The sequence below is a fragment of the Vanessa atalanta genome, chromosome 24 (assembly GCF_905147765.1).
Source record: "Vanessa atalanta chromosome 24, ilVanAtal1.2, whole genome shotgun sequence".
Classification (NCBI taxonomy): Eukaryota; Metazoa; Arthropoda; class Insecta; order Lepidoptera; family Nymphalidae; genus Vanessa; species Vanessa atalanta.
In genome coordinates, this window is record NC_061894.1 from 4,293,560 (window position 1) to 4,312,382 (window position 18,823).

General features: G+C 32.8%; 1 protein-coding gene and 1 non-coding gene across 9 annotated transcripts in view; one reads left to right on the top strand and one right to left on the bottom strand.

Moving 5' to 3' along the window:
* LOC125073613 (focal adhesion kinase 1) overlaps positions 1-18,823 on the bottom strand; it is a 163,998-nt gene that overhangs the window by 57,352 nt on the left and 87,823 nt on the right. For 4 of the 8 annotated variants that reach the window (XM_047684512.1, XM_047684511.1, XM_047684510.1 and 1 more), the window contains exon 1: positions 2,104-2,222. The exons of the other annotated variants lie outside the window; for them this stretch is intronic. The gene's annotated coding sequence lies outside the window, so the exon portion shown is untranslated. Of the gene's footprint in view, positions 1-2,103; positions 2,223-18,823 lie in introns of those variants that run through there. 8 annotated transcript variants of the gene reach the window in all.
* On the top strand, positions 17,974-18,046 carry Trnak-cuu. The gene has a single exon. It is a non-coding gene; the product is annotated as a tRNA-Lys (tRNA).

Here is an 18,823-nt window from a genome sequence, read left to right on the forward strand (position 1 = left end):
TGGTCGAGTAGTGTGTACACCGGTTTTCATGGGTACACCACTCAGAGGTCCCAGGTTCGATTCCCGGCCGAGTCGATGTAGAAAAAGTTCATTAGTTTTCTATGTCGTCTAGGGTCTAGGTGTATGTGGTACCGTCGTTACTTCTGATTTTCCATAACACAAGTGCTTTAGTTACTTACATTGGGATCGGAGTAACGAATGTAATGTTGTCCAATATTTATTTATTTATTTATCTTAGACTTTGACAATATCAATAAGTGTTTGAAAAAAGGATATTTAATATATATACGTACACATATGTATACAATTTAAACAAACCACTAATTCCATCAAAGCAATACGAATAACTGGAGCCTCAATTTTATTGATGCTCGTGTTAAAAGCTCCTCACACAAACGGCCTATTGTTTTATAAGTTACAATACAATGAAACTATCAGGCCAATTCTGAATTTTGGACGTTTTCCAAGTCTCGAATAGCCGTCCAAACGTCTCGTCCTTAGTGCATACATTAACAGAAGTGGCATGGAATTCGAAATTATATTCAATTAAAGATCGTTTATGCTTTATAGTATGACGCAGGACTATTGTCGAAGACGGAATATTATAACTAGTTAGTGACTCTATAATCGCTCAGAACTTCAAGCAATCGATGCAGGGCCGGATTATCAGTAGACTGGGGTCCCCAAGGTAGGCCAAATAATAATGGAATTCGAAGATATTTAGTAAACAAGCCATAACTGAGCCGATGTTTTCCAGCAGTGAGAACACTTGATTCTTAACCGAAAATTGCTCTTCAAACCCGAAACAAGTATGTTTTATTTAATTGAATAACAAGTAAAAACTGCATGTGCTAAATAAAATTATGCACATTGCAACGCAGTATTTAAAATTAAAACATTAAGTACCTAATACATTTAATTGCAATTATAAAATTTAATAATTGCTATTAAATGTATTTATATGTATGGTTTATATAGTGAACAAAATTGTGTCCGAAATGGAACGCAGACGTGATTTCATTTTTCTACTTTATCTGTGATCTTGTAGCACACGCTTGGAATATTCAAATATATGTTTTAAATCACTTTCGTCTAGAAATGTTTATATCAAATATAAACATATAATACTCATTTTAATGTTGACGTTTTACCTTATTTTAATTAGTTGTTAACTAAAACTTTATATAAGAGGTGTTATTTTAAAGTCTATCTCTGCGTCTGACTATAAACGGAATTTGAAATAAACAGAAACAAATAGATTTATTGGAATCACTTAAAAACTTAGCTTAGATATTTTAATATATTAAAAATGTAATCGTAAGTAATCAGAACAAAATAAAAATTTCTAGCAGTTAAGTTGAGAAATTTAGGACAAACAGACAGATTAAATATATCGATAAAAAAATACAAATTAACTAAAGCTATCTCGAATATACAAAGTAACAAAGGATTTATATTGTTATATATTTAACAAATATTTAGGCTTATTACTGGTAAACCGTTTTTTGAATTTTAGTAAAATGCCGCTGTTAAAAAAAAATTTATCGTTATTACACTCATTTGTTATTACACAAATAATTACCACTACTTATAATTATTTAAATATGTCTTTATATTCTTGCACACCTAGCCAGCATTCTGGTACTTCTGAGGTTAGCTAATAAGAGAATGCTTTTAGCTTTAAGCCCACGTTTTGTCCAATATATATTTGTATTGTGCAATCAATTATTATTTTTTAAAATATATTACACGTATCCTATCATAGAAATAATTATTTACGAGGAAATGTTTGTAAGCGGTTATTAGAAGTGGCTTGAACTTTTCCTACTAAATTCTATGAATTAAATATTACCTTTATTAAGATTTAATATAATTGGTTTAAATCTATATATTTTTTCTCGATATACTAGGTATATCGAATATTATGTATTCGACTTTTGCCTGTTTTTATTACAATGAAAAATAAATAATTAATTATTTATTTTCACTTTAACTTATCAATTTGTTTTTTAATAAAAAAAAAAAAAAATATATTTAATAGTTGTAATTGGGTAATATTTTCTACTGGTAACTCTTGTAAAAAAAAACAAATAAAAATCACACCATGCACTATCTCACGATCGCGCCAAAAACATCGATAAACTTCGATTTAAATTTCGAATTTCGAACGCGTCAATTCATCAATTCGAATTGGATAACGCGTTGTAACCGCGCGAACTGCGCCGCACGCGCTGCGAGACTGGCCGGAGACGGTGCGAAACGGACAAAACATTTACCTTTAACTGCCATTCCATTTCCATCACATAGTATATGTATATGTGAGAAAGAGAAACCAACATATAAAGAATCATCGATGATCCAAAGTTATGATTTAGCTGTGGTTTCGCAAAGATTATGTTAACCCAAGGACGATTTGTAAGTCATTCTCTAAAACATAATGCCTCTGTTTATGAAATATCAGCTGCGCCTGCGCCTACATGGCATTTTACGGCACTTTTAACAGCTGTAGGCGATCTGTAGTTTTATTTATAGCTCGTATTAACACATGTTTTGTGATAATAATATTGAGTAGTTAAAGATTAACGAAATAACTTACGCAACTTTTATAATATATACATGTTTATGAATTATTTATTAAATTTATAATATATGAATAACATTATATAGAACTCGCACAAAAATAACGTATTTTGAATACATAATATAAAAACGAAATATATCATTGAAAATAACAATGCAGATGATGTCAACACTTTATTTAGAATCAACAAAGAAGTTTTAAAACAAAAACGGATAAAATAACGCATTTACGTTACGTTCGCTAAGTACTAATGTGTTTATTAATATTTATTAAAATATAAGGACAATGCGGAACAATCGGCAGTGTACGGAGGTCGTTGTACAACCGGCGCAGGCGCATAGAGTTGAGTTACGATCGTGAGTCATGTAAATAGGGCGATCTTGTTTACGCTAGTTTATTAGCACTGGTATGGCGTGAAAATTAAAATATTCAATTGTGAGTTTTCAGTACTGTTACAATTCTGAATGTGCGTAAAGTTACTTATTGATAGGACGGTCCTTTTATAACTCGGACTGGTTCTTGGCAGAATTCAGGAGATTTTTTTTTAAATTGTACGGTCTAAAAAAAAGAATTAATAATATACTTGTTTTGGACACAATAAAAATTAAAACTATTTTCATATTAACCCTTTTCCAAAACAGTTTCGTGTAGAATATCCATGTTCTATACGATTCGATACTTTAGATGACATCAGTTCTACTCCAAGAGTTATAGAGCATATTATTTAAGAAAGAGTAAAAAATGAAAAAAATATTATTAAATAGTTCTTCCTACAAAAGAACTAAATTTAAATTTAAAAGAAATGCTTACAGAAATAACTACTAGAGAAGTTCAACAGACAGAAACTGGAGAAATATGCGCCCAAGTAGTCAAATCAATAGATCTTAATACTATTGAAGATAGAAAATCTTAACAGATAATAAAATCAACGAAAACATTTTTGAGACTTCTGTCACTACCGATAGACAGCATAACAGAGCCGTTAAGACGAATCGTTCACTCTTAAATAAAACAATTAAAGAATGAAGATTGATTGAAACAAATGAATGCAATCAATGAGTGAAGTGTAAAATTGCGAACGAAGTTGCCAAAATAATAATCAGTCGTAATTGTATCGTCAAGTCTTCGATATATTTGTTATTGATTCATATTTTTAATAAATTGAAGACATATTTCTTAGGGAAGTTATTATCATCATCTTGATAATTAAATAATATATGTTACGAAAATAAACATGGTTTCGAGCAAGATATCACATATTTTTCGACCACAATATCTAAATACACTTAATTCGAATAGCCTATTTACAAACATTTTTCATTTGAAGTCATCACTAGTTTCGAATATAGATTGAACTGGAAAAAAATTATAAATTTCAATAAAATAAAATAGGTATCCTAAATTTTTATATAATACTTCTAATCTAAGTACGTAAACATTGCAAATGTCTTAAGAGTCATCAAGGCTAATCGAATTCTTGGCTCCGATCCTAAGCCTCTCCATTTAGAGACGTTTTTTATTATCAGACTGCTTTTCATTGTCTAAAACTTTTCATGTATCCATTTCATCATCTGATAAAGTTTCTTATTAGTCAAATTTTAAATTTGCTTAAGTTAAGCAAACTTTATATATATATTCCAGTTACTCGACTTCGGAAGTTCTCTCATTACATATAGGATTGATTAAGCACACAGACCCCCCGTAGCGATATTGGCATTTGATTATTATGTCACTTGCACATGTTGCCAATTAAACGAGGCTCGCGGACGTCGAGTTACGAAATACTGTTTCAGTATATGGAAAAATATATTTCGGAATACAAAATAGTACTTTTGTAGAAATTTTTTGGAGCGATGCGGCAAATACTCCAAAGGTTTATTGTGAGTGGTATCTTATATTTATATGGAATGATTTGATACAGGTATGTCTTAATTATATCACATACGTGCACTGGCTTTATTAGTGGTGACGTTGTGGATTATCGGATTTTCGCAGCATTGTTTTCATACTGAGTAATAAAACAGTTAGAGGAACGCTCTGGCAACGGTAATAAACTCTTAATACTGTTAAATAATAGAATTAAATTATTATTTAACTTTAATTTACAAACAAAAAAGATACAACCACACTATCAATCGATATCTGATTACATTTCAAAAAAGAAATAGTCTCAGTTCTTGTAACCATTTCCCAATGGACTTCTAGTCGATGCAGTATGTTCTTTGCTCCCGTTCATCCCAATCAGGCATCATTTCAAATATTTATTCATAATCCTTTCCCATAATGCATCATACTTTCCCTTTATCTTCCATCAATTCGTCGGATTATTTATACATATTTAATACTCGTTTTAATGACAAGTCATTCACCTCTTCTCATTTCATACCCAAAACACGATAAGCGATTTCCTCTAAGCTTTCCGTCATTGGCGCCAGTTCCAAACTTCCTCTTATGTAGATAATCATGCCTTATCTTCCTCAGCCTTGTCAAACCGCACATTCAACTTAGCTTCCTCGTTCCAGATATATGCAATCGTCTTTCGACGGTTTATTTCCGATCTACTACTTCCGGAATAAATCCTGATTAAAAAACTGGAACGCTTGAAAATGGTTTTCTTAAAGCAAAGATGCTAACTGTCAATAATACGAAATTTTGTAATTTTAGAATACTTATGTCAAAGACTTGTCAAAATCGTTTAAGGTGTTAGGATTGTCATATAAGTACGATCAGATTGATATTCCACTGTTACGCAAATCCTCTAGACGAAAAGGTTTGGAGCTTTTTTGTATAACAGCGCTATCCTGCGTTGATTACGCAAAATATAATAAAACATTTCCGTGTACCTGAGAAGAAACAGTCAAATAACTTTAACCAAAAGTATAACGCCTCACCTTATTGCCTCCACTGGCGACCTCCTGTTATACTGGCTCATTTTTTGCTCAGAGGAGCGGAATTGAAGTTAAACGGAGAAAAGCTGCTAGCATTCTTGTCACCATTGTACTCAGTCAATTGGTAAAGAAACTTTTTTTATATATATAATTAAACTCTTAATATTAACTGAACGCTCAAACTGAAGCACCAATTAGTTATTTCGCGATTTTATAAGTAAAATTCACAATTATCCTACAGAAAAGTAAATACCAATCACATAAAAAAACCTAAAACATAAATCTTCTAAGAATTTCTTAGTTATAACATAAGTACCAAACGAGTCGATACGCCTTTCGCTTCCATTATAATTATCGGTTACGTAGATTCACTATTTTATTGGCTTGCTCCAAATTCATATCTTTGCTCTTAAAATTACAGCGATGTCGAAATCCCGAGCGAGATATGTTTGACGTTTCCTTATCACCCATTAAAGTTGCGAACTTTATGTTGGTTCAATACCAGCCTTGACCCGACACTTAATGCTAGCGAGAGTGCAGCATATGATTACTGTGTATGTAAACATGAACAACGAAATATTGAACAAGTTGGAAATGAGTAAAACAGTAAAGTAATCTGTCGATTTTGGCACCCTTGAGGAGGCTTGGAGCTTATTCGACCAGGCTGCTCCAATGAAGGTTGGAGGATATATTTGTCGCAGATTTACATCCGACACATACAAGTGTTCCTTAGCCACCGAGCAAGAGAAGAATTACTCGTATAAACAAAAATTAAGCACATTAATAGAGCGAAGCTTGCTGGAAAATGAATCCGCATTCTACGGTTAAACTTACCTACGGTTTTCTAACCACTGGACATCTTTTAATGAGAGTAATAGCTGTGGCCAATAAAATGAAAAATTATTGTGATTGAATGATTTGAAAATGATGAATGAAATGGAAAATGATGAAAGAATGAAAAATGATTTGAATGCCTAAAATCATCAGTAAAGAGATTATATTCTACCGTCAAAGAGCAATATTTAATATTGTTGTGTTCTGAGCTGCGTGTCGCGCGCGCGCGCGTGTGAGTGTGTGTGTGTGTGTGTTTGTGTGTGTGTGTGTGTGTGTGTGTGTGTGTGTGTGTGTGTGTGTGTGTGAGGGTGTGTGTGTGTGTATGTGTGTCGTGAGCCAGAGTAACCAGACACAAGGGAGATAACATATTAGTTCCCAAGGTTAGGTAGGAATGGTTAATATTTCTTACGCTAATGTAAATAGGCAGTGGTGACCACTTACCATCAGTTACTCTACCTTTTATATAAAATCGTAATAATATAAAAGCTGTATTTATATTACACTATTAATGTGAGTAATTTCTATCGTTTCTCCTATATTATATAATAATAAAATAATTAATAATTAATTGTGAATATTATTTAACGTTTTATTTGATTTATTACGAAGTCTATGTTTTTTAGTATAATATATATATACAGCGTTAATTTATCTTTTAAATAAACAAATATTCACTTTGAACCCGGGACCACCAATCTCGTGGCATGATGTAATGGCTTACAATATATGCAAGGCTGTGAGAACTAGGTTCAACGTACCTAATAGACCCGCGTTGTTTTGTTTCTATAAATACATGTTATATTGCCATATTTTACATATTACTTGTACAACATTTCCACGTAACATAGGTAGGCAGACTTGCAAATGGGCTACCTGACGGCAAGTGGTCACTACTGTTCATAGACATACATAGGAATATTCCGTACATTGTCACTGTTATCGTACTTTTAGTTACACCAGTTCATTCACCTATTAACAAAGCAATACTAAGGACATATAATGTATGACAATCCCTTCACCGAATGAAACATGTCGGTCATTAGAGCTATTCTGCAAGAAAAATCTCGAAACTCACCGCGGAACACGTGCGTGAGTGTCAGAATGTGATATGCTACATCGACTATAGTATTAACATTTATAGAATACACGTATCAAAATGGCGTATCACTGGAACTCGGTTATCATGTCACGAGTGAATTCTTACAGAATCGTACTGCTGTCGCGACGGCAGGTTCATTATTCAATTTTCAAAATTCAACGAAAATTCAACGGAGAACACAGGAATCATAAATAAATTAACGGGTTCTAATCCGAGTAAGTACGATTACTTATTATGATCCTGCATTTGTCAAGGGCCAAAGTAACCTTCAAGTATTTTCCTAACCCGAGAAGCCTTTACCTAGTATTTAAACAATTACGTACTATTACTGTATAATAATACAATACATTCAAATATGAATCGTTCCACTACGTCGTCTCGAATACTCCCAGTTGTACTTATTAAATGCCAATTAAAATACCTAAGAATATAGACTAATTAAACAGTAATAACAAAGTTCTAGGCATATAAAACCCATCCATTAATTAATCTAAATATAATCTTGTTCGTCTCCATAAACAGCCGTTCAGCAATGACTAAGTCATTAAAATAAAACTGCACTATAACTCCCATATTGGGAATATTCGTGATGATGGCTTACAGCATATATTAGACTTAAACTCCACTTGACTTAGCGCCGTATAGCTCGATATAGCTATGAAAAATAGATCATTATAAAAGCTTACTATTAGCCATTCTTATTGTGTCTATATTATTAGCCATGGTCCACAGAGTATTTTGAAATTTGTACTAGCCCAATAGTACTAAATTGACAACTTATACTAGGGCATGTAAGGAAAAAGGGTTACTCCCCTCAGGCTACCTTTCCGTCTCTATTTCTCCCTCTGTCTCTTTCTATTATATACGGTTTTTGTGTAACATTATTAAAATTATTTTTTGTTCTTTTTTTAATTCATATGTAATTTTCAATTATCATTAAATGTCAATTACTTATTTACAAACATCGATAATTTTTTTATTGTGTTTGTTATTTAAGACAATAAATAGCGAAAGCCTCACACCTTATTTTACCATATTATTATAATATGGTATACGTAGATGTACATATATAAAATCTCAATCAATAGTGTCAGTGATCTGATCAATTCTTAATTCAAAATCAACATTAAATTTTAATATTGAAAGATGCCACATTCGAATATAAATAATATAACAATCAAAAATCGATTAAAGTTTAAAAAAAAAAAAGAATCTTTATCTTTGCTTACACTAAGACTTATTGGACGGTCAGCATCACAGAGAACCTATTAACAACGATTTGCATAGCAAAGGGCAGCGTGATCTGCCTATAAATAATCAAGCAAGCCATCGATATCGACCGACGGCTGGCACAAATCGATTAATTAAGATTTATTAAAACGCTCTCGTATAACCATAAATGAGTACAGAGTAAATAAAAAAAATACACTAAAGGCAATATTTTTAATTGTTGAATATAAACTAGTTTTATTTATACTGAAATAGCAGACGTGAGAATAGATTCGAAGATAAGTGACTTGCGTCGATATGCGACATTCACCATAATAATTAAATGATATACGTATCAAAACAGTGTATCACCGTAAATCAGCTTACAACATTTCACTAGTGAGATACGAAGTGAGTTCTTATATTATAGCTATTCTATAAGAACTCCCTTAATACAATTGCACGTCTTTTCTCAGTTCGGCACTTGTTATTAAAACTGCTCTAAATAAATATAATCAAGTATACTGGAATAACGCAATTCCGATTGGTGGACTTGGTGAGTGAATCAAACTCAACTTAGATACACCATATATACACTGTGTTACCATTAGTTGCTTCCTTTCTCCATCATTATTAGACTAATGTTGTAATGTAATGCGGGATTAAGTCTGTATATTGATGACGTCATCAAGACTAAACAAAATATGAAACCGTAATGAAATTCGACGGAAAGGTAAACTGTGGCTTTGACCCATAGACCTAAGCACTGTAAGAAATACTTACCATCCCTAGCATCGCCATTGCTTAGCTAACTTTGGGAACATTGTGTTATAATACACCAAAGAGTAGTATTGCCACTTAGCGATAGACTATGTGATGAGGAATGGTAGTGCCCCTAGACAAAGTACTACCACCGAATAAGTAAATACGATGACGAGAACAATTAATGTTTTCGTTAACATATATTATTAATACTTGTAATACACATATATAGGAAAACAATGGCTATTGTTACTACATTTACTATGAGGTATTTTTAAATTAGTAAACAATGCAATATATATATATAATTCAAACAATTAATTTAAACTAGGCAATGGACTATTGGTCTGTGTAGTATACATCGGTTTTTTTCTTACTAAGTGTCAAACCGCATTTCATGACGTGTCACTTTAAAAAAATTCTTGTCGAATACCCGACAATACAATATCAGCACGACGTGCTGGCTCACACGCATCCCCTCCAACTGAAGTCAATGTTACAGAACAAGGACCACCCATATTAAATTAACTCATACACAGATATATCTCAAAATATTTTCCATTAAATATAAATGAGGAAAACCACCGGTCGTAGCACTGAAGCGATTACATTTCAGACGAAGCAATTAATTCTCGGTGTTTTTAATAACAATTTATTACGTTTATGATTCAGTGTCATCGTTTAAGGAAGACACGTTACGACTGCTTGATAATTTTTTGAAAAATTTCAACCATAGTCTATAAACATCGGGCAGTCATCTCATTGTGTCTGAACAATGAATTGCTTCTGTATTCGTTATTAGTATTACTGAACCGTTATTGATAATATTTTGTTAATGTATATCGTTAAATTATACTGTATACATTTTACAGATACATAATATTGTAATGTAATTTTTGGTATGAATGTATGTATAAATAAATGAATCAGATACTTGATCTCAATTTTAAAACGTCCTAACCTAAAAGGTTGTCTGGAATAATTTTCTATTAAAAGATCTAGCCTTAAATGCGTTGCACATACTTGTTACATGTTTTTCAACTACGCTCGCGTTTTAGGGTATTGTTGTCAGGTGCTAGGCATAACAAGTATAAGTCCTATGTTCATCTTACGGTTCAAACTTGCTCCATACAAAATTCCATGAAATTGGTTGAGTGGTTTGACAGCGAAAGAAAAACAAACAGACATATAATTTTTAGCACCCTTGTCCCCCCTCTCTTACATAATCCAACGGGATGGAAAATCTGACATGACCGGAAAGAATGACCGAGAAAAAATTGGCAATACGTGCCTTCCGAGACACTGGAGTGTACACACTTCCAATTTCTAGACTCCGGGCTGTTACTGAAAATTCTTGACGGGAAAACCCAATATCCGATATATTGGGTCTGATGTGGGATTTGAACTCAGAACCTTGAGATCTCTGGCGTTATATCTAGCCACTAGACCAACAAGGCAGTCAGGTTTATATTTGCTGACGCAGCTGCCGCCTTGTTTAAGTTGTTGCATCTGTCTGTGACCATATATGAAGTCCTTATCGTTGTGATTGATTGCAGAGTCCAGCAAGGTTTAATGGAGTATTGACGTAGCCCTGCTTTATTTAATCGCGTTTACTTTAAATATTTTTACGCTTCGATTGATAATTCATCGGATAAGTAGTACCATGCTGTGAACTTGATTATTTATTAAACTTTTCCGTGCATCGATATTAAACCTTTGCGATAAACTTAAAATTATAGAGGTCGAAAATTATATATAAGTAATCACTTTTTACATAAATAAACAATATCGTCTGATTGTTATTTGGTTAGGTTAGTCTATTTTTATTTAATACTCTCGGCTATTTTTAGTATCTATCATTAAACACATCCAGTATTTTAAGGTGATGAAAAATTAGTCATGTGTGGATCGTACTATTAGGCGTAGAACATATCATTTGATAAAATCATTCGTTCTCAATACGAAAAAAACATTCATTAAAATATTTTTATGCAAGAAAAAAAGTAAATTCTGTCAGAATTATCTAAATGTATGCCTTTATTATAAATTGCATAATTATTATTTTTTTATGACATAGGTGGCAAACGAGCAGGAGGCTCACCTGATGGAAAGTGACTACCACCGCCCATGGACATCTGCAACACCGGGGGGCTTGCAGGTGCGTTGCCGGCCTTTCAGGAAAGAGTACGCTCTTTTCTTGAAGTATGTCCAATATCAATGAAATTGAGATGATTGACCACCTTAGAACATACGAAAACAAACGCAAAAATTGTCATCAAAATCGGTATTACTAATTATACGAAAAAAGTGTCCCTATTCCGCGACATTGAGCAAAATAATTAGAATCCAGACTTTCGAACGTGACAGAGATCGAAATAGACATACTTTCACATTTACAATATCGGTCATAAATAGCATTGAAATATTTATCGCTATCGCTTTGTACGAGTGGATGATTAACTTTACGATCTGTGACAATGTAATCTAAACTCGAAGAAAAGGTCCGGCCGAGATACGAACAGTCATTTAACATTCCGTAAGACATATTGTATCTGTGGTATTAATTTTAAAGCTATTAAGCTATTTAATATTCATTAGATTTCCAACGTTTAATAATAATCAATAGCTGTTCGTATAATCGTATTTATAATTCAAGCGATAGGGTTGTTCCTCACTGGCAGCACTCCTCTGTACTGAAACTGATTTTGAGCAACATATATTTTTTTTTAAATAATAATATCAATGTTCCACATTAATGAAGGATTTACAAATATTACTATTTACCATCCTTTTAAGCTTATTACTTGTGTTAGAATTGGGTACGAGAATAGTCCAAGGGGTCAGGATCGATCCTGCGACTTTTTAAACAGCTAGGCGTTCTGTAAACCATTGCGCTATTGACGCTTTACGTTACAGTATTGCGTCACTGACTGACAAATGATCTGTTATATAAAAATCTAAGATTCGATTTTAAGCATCTGCAGTCAGTAGTTTGAGTCAGTAGTTTTTACACCCGTATGAAGCGATGTTACGCTAAGTTCTTTTGTTTTACTGCTGTAGAAAATTATAGTATCATCAACGCGCAGGCCTTCTTGTTTATGTAATGCTCGAATCTGAACTGTTACAAGACAGGCTCTGGAAATACTCTGGGTTTGTGACTGCTATCCATAAAGATGATGGAGCATGATATTCAAAAATCATCAGTCATCCTTACTTATAAATTTTAGTTTTTGCTCATGGTTTGGTCATTTACTTAAATTTATCTCTTTCTGTGATCAATTATTTCACACTCGTAAGAAAAAGACACACTGTTTTACTGATTACAGACTTAATCAGTTATTGTTGTAATTTTATTATTAATAATATTTTGATTAATTGTTTTATATTAATATCACAATATGGAACGGGAAGCGACTTGGCAGAGCCCTAATATCGGTATAAAATTAATCTGTTCTTAAATGGTCACTTTCGGCCATGGACATCATCAGTAAGAAATATTACAACTTACTGTCAATACTTCTCCAACTACAAGATATATAACTTAATGAGAAATTTTCACAGACATGGTCTGGTTTTGGTAATCTATTTTATTATTTACTTGTTAGGGCTTTTTTAACTCGATAAAATACATAGTCTTAAATTGTCGCAAAATACGTTTTTGACCATTTTTTAAGACCGTTTTCATGGTGATAGGGCTTCATGCAAGCCAGTCTTGTTAGGTACCAACCCATCATCACATATTCTACAGTCAGACATTAATATTAAGTATTGTTGTGTTCCGGCTTAAAATGAATGAGCCAGAGTAATTACAAGCACAAGGGACATAACATCTTAGTTCCCAGGTTTGGTTGGGTATTGACTAGGTACTTCTTACAGCGGCAATGTCTATGAGCGATTGTGACCATAATATCCCATTGACCAATTTACCCGTATATTTTTTAGGGCGTCATGGTAGCATGCGAAAGCGATCCCGTCATCGACGAGGCGGACAGTACCGCTGGTTTTTTAGTGGGTATTCCGTTGTGCCGTGGCGCACTCGGCGACCTGGGCACCAGCGAGTCCCACATACCCCCGAATTTCCACGTGGGGGAAACGCGTGAAGCGTTTTTCCAGCGAGAAAAAAAAGGTCGCTACATTATAAGAAATTATAATCGATTGACATTGAGTTTCATGTGCTTGCCTGTTAACAGGAATCACGATCGATATTTCAGGATACAATTTGAATTGCCTTGCGACATAGTTCACCGATTTTTGATAAACAATACTTCTACAATCGTAATAATAGTCAAGAATAAATAATGTGCATATATATACAATGAAACGGCCTCATTTTTTTTCATGATCTAGATATAAAACTAGACTAGATCAAGGCATTTAATACACTAGAATTAATGAACTCGTTAATGGTACTGCGGGAAACTGTAAATTATTAAATAATGCTTAATTAAGTAAAAAATAACAAAACTACGGTACTTACTCACTACACAGTCTTTGTGTTTAGGTATTCTTTAAATTGAGTAAGGCTATGTGCAGTCCCGTTTAAGTAGTTACAACCAATTCATAATCGTTAAACAGCAATACTCAGTATTGTTGTGTTCCGGTTTGAAGGTTGAGTGAGCCAGTGTAACTACAGGCACAAGGGACATAACAACTTAGATCCCAATGTTTTGGCGCATTGGCGATGTAAGAAATATTCAATATTTCTAACAGCGCCAATGTCTGTGGTGACCACTTACCATCAGATAGTCCGTTTATCCGTCCCTATACTACCTACCTATACCGTCTATACTATAAAAAATTAAGAGATACAGCTATAGTGAGATTTGAAAAAAGTTTTTTTCGGTGCAAATATTCAGCTACAAATAATGCTATTAGATGCATAATTTAAAGGCCTCCAATTACAGGGGCACATAGCCTAGTGTTTGATGGCGCCATTTTGATTCCATTCCTAATTTCCAATCTTCTTTTTTCATTTTCAAACATTCTTGTATCCACCGAAGCATTTGGTAGTAGCGTTTTTGGATAAGCTCTAAAGTTATCAATGGATCCCAACAGAGTATTTCTTTAATGTTAAGAGATAGGATTAGCCGGAAATTACTACTACAGTGACTTACCGAAGGTTACATTTCATTACCTCTCGTGTCGTATGTATTCATAAGTTCATACATAAATAATACATTGATAATAAATAAATATTTATGTGTCAATAAAATAAATTAATTAAGAAACACTGATATCATATCAATCGTCGTCAAACGTATTAACTATATATGGGCGTATCAGAACAGTCGTTTAATTCATGTAAGGTTAAATACCATCACACGAACATAAGTCATTTTCATTATGACAGAAAGGTAGGCTGGTTTCATTAGTAATATTTCTACTACTGTTGAAAATACAAGGCATTATAAAGAACCAATGCTTTACTTCCAAAATGATCGATAAACGCTGTGCAACTACGTCAGATGTAAATTAATTAAAATTTTAAAATTTGTTTATGTCGCGGCAAAATTAAACAAATTATTATATCTTCTATATTAATAATTTCGTACAGGTTTATCCACCATTACCGATCGTTAAAAAAAAAAAAAGATTATTAGTTGACAATATATATCCGCAAACTTAGTTTAATCGAGATATTTCGATATTAAATCCATGAAATTCAATGACATGACAGTTCCACGGGCGGCCATGTTTGACGTTTACGGGTGCGTTCAGAGCACTGCGTCAAACTTAAATATAAAATTTAAATGAATGTAATCACAACGTTTTAAAAAAAATATATATGGAAAGTATTTGTTTAGTTTTATTTATTTCACCCGAGTGAAGCCAGATTTTCATCGAGTTATTTAATATTCTCGATCGATATCAATTAATATCGGCTATGAAATTACGCAGATATATTAATGATACACATATATGTTGTGAATATAATACCATAATTTAAAACTGATTGCGATTCACTTATGAGTGTTCAATTCTCATAAAATATCAAACAATAACAATTCTGGAAAACTCAAAGGCAGTATATTCTCTCTATTTTTACAATTGTCTTTCCCAGAATGAACGGCTGTCAAGAACACTAGAATGAAACTCAGATAAAATCTGTCTTAGACCTTCGTACCCCCACAACTGACACATTTAAAGGTATAATAAATTTTTTTTTGTATTTAATAAATTTGTATCCGGCGACGGCGATGTGAGCAATTATATTTATTAATATCAAAGACCTCAATTCTTGTAAATATTGTTTTGTTTATCATAAGTATGTTTATCTATGGAATTTAATGGAACTAGGCAAAGTAAAATCATAAGTGTATCCTTCAAAATGTATAAAATATATTTTAAACCATGAAAAAACATACATAGATAAGAGACAATCTTCACGTCAAAATAAACTCGCAGTTTATTTGGCAACTTAAAAAAACGAATAAATACCGCTGGCGTTCTTCCCACCATTTCACGCGGTCATGACTTTTACAGTAATTATTTTTAATTTTAAACCGTATAAGTTTGTGCCTTTGTCATATTCAAATAAGAAAAAAAATATATTATGCATAAAAGTCACCAAGTGAAATTTATGCTAACAATTCTAAATACTTACAGATGTTACTCTTGTAAACTCGATATAAACAACGCAGTGGGCGGACAGTGTTATTTTAAACGATAATTTACTATAGACTACGGTTTATTTGATTTATTAATATACATTTAGGCCTTAACTAATACATGAAAACGACTAGAGAATATAATCGAAATATTTGCATTGTTCGATAACATTTTTTTTTATCGCATTGGATGGCGGACGAGCATATGGGCCACCTTATGGTAAGTGATCACCACCGCCCATAGACAAAAGCGCTGTAAGAAATATTAACCATTCCTTACATCACCTATGCGCCATCAACTTTGGGAACTAAGATGTTATGTCCCTTGTGCCTGTGATTACACTCACTCACCCTTCTAACCGGAACACAACAATACAGTGTACTGTTATTTGGCGGTAGAATATTTGATGAGTGGGTGATACCTACCCAGACGGGCTTGCACAAAGCCCTACCACCAAGTACTTACCAACATTTCAACAATCGAACCTTTTGTCGGAAATGATTAAACTTTTTCGCCCTTAAAAAGCGTCTACATATTATTACGATGCAAGATATTAAATTATGTAGGCAACTATTTCAAAAGAATACCCGAGAGTAATTCGAGTTTTTTTGTTTTGAATTTGACTGAGGACGGATTTTTCGAATCATAAAAATACGTTGTACATTTGACGAAGCACAGCGCAGTATTCATTGCTAATTAATTAACAACATTGCATACATCAAACAAAATCTGAAATTAATAAACTAAGCAACTGAATCTCGAGAGCATGGAAGGCGAAAGCGGATAGAGGTGCAAAAGGAAACGCAGAAACGCGTCTGCGCGAGCATATGCACTACATTGATGGATAAATCAACGGGTATTGTAGTATATTCGCGCGCTTATTCGAGCATGGAATCTACGCAAGCATTCCTTTCTCTTCGTCTTGTGTAGGTATGTGTCGCTTCAAATGAACTGTAAATAAATCCATTATAAATATGTATCTGTAATTACATTCCCGTTGTAATACTTTTGAATAAAGTTACAGTGTTGAATTAAATGTTAAGGTACCACCGGTCCGGAAAGTAGATTCTGAATCGAGAAGAAATAGCAAGAAACTCAGTACTTACTCATTCCCACCATTTTAATTACAGAGTATGACCAGTGAAGTGAAATTTATCCTACCTAGAAATCGATAAAGTCTAAGACCACGCTTTTTTATCATTTATATAATCTTGTATTGAGTAATACGCCTTATTTATAAATGTACCTTGTATAGTTGAACCTAACTGTGGATTCTTATTATAGAAACGAATACCGTGCCCCAGGAAAGATGTATTAATTTTCGCGAAGCCGGAAAGTAGGTGTTATTAGTTTACTTTTCCACATCGTGTCAATACATTGATTATTACAGTTTCTTTCAAAAAGTGATATTATTGTAAATATATATAATGTAGCCGTTAACGTACTGTGAAACAAATGTAAGAATACCCACTTCATTAAATAATATCCAAGGGAGTTATTTCAGCGCACTATAGATTGGACTTTATGTAACCATGTGAGTATTTTTCTCAAATATTGTTAGAAAAATATTTAATAATTTATATGTTGTTAAAGGTACTTTATTATATATTTATAAAAATATATAATTTATTGTAAAATAATATTTTCTTGTCTACGTAACTTCGATCTGCGATCAAAATACTTTGCATAGAATTGACAAAACAAAAGGCACTCAAAATGTCGTTACGATTGCCCTAAGTCAACCATTGTTTGTTTATCAATAGTAGAAAACAAATTGTTAGACGTTTTATAGATGAATTGGCAATAGTCGTGGAAAGTTCAACAACCCACTGTTTAAATACAATATATAATACTCGCGAGTAACCGTAGGCGTTGCTTTAATAATTTATTTACTGTAACGTATATCTGTAATTATCTACGTGTTATTTATATTTATTTACAGCGAAAACAAATATTGTATACTAATGAACAATTTCATCAAACGATCATAAGCCCGGCTAGCTCAGTCGGTAGAGCATGAGACTCTTAATCTCAGGGTCGTGGGTTCGAGCCCCACGTTGGGCGACCAAATTTTTAACTTACAGATATATTTTTTATTTTTAGCATATACTTATAGTATACTGTACTGTAAGAAAGCTTTTAAATATATAGTGAAGATAAGAAATAATAAAAAAAAAAACTTGTTTATAAATTATTCATTTAACAATGAGGAGATTATTATTATTCGAAGTTTAATTTAAGATTAATTTACGTGTTGTACAAGTAGCATAGATATGGCATATAAAGCGATGGGTCCTTCCAACGTTCAGGCGAACACCATATTGGCGATTGCATCGGCTGGCGCGCAGCCAGAGCGGCAATTTTATTAAAAACTATACGCGCCAGTGTAAACATCTGTTGTGCAGACCTAGCCAATAAACTAAACACTTTATCGACTATTACTACGGTGGGTCAGTGACCCGGGCTATCATTTTATTGTTATTACGAATCCCATAAATCTAGAATAGAAATCGCGTGAGAAATTGTTAAATCTTTTTCTTACGTGTCTTCGAAATAGTCTGGCGATGCATTTAATTTTCTTATAAATGAGCGACAACAATTAAAATATATATTTAAAAAGAATTATATTATATTTAATACACAGAGACAAACTTAATAAAATACAAACTTAAATTGTCTCATAATACCTTTTTAAAGGATATTTTAATAATTATTGTGAGAAGTCGCAATACCACGAGACGGTACTAATTTATATAAAAAAAAGATAAAAGAAAACTTCGGTATGTCTTTTTAATGAACTAGAATCTTGCCCCAAGGTTACTCGTGTAATAAATATCAACG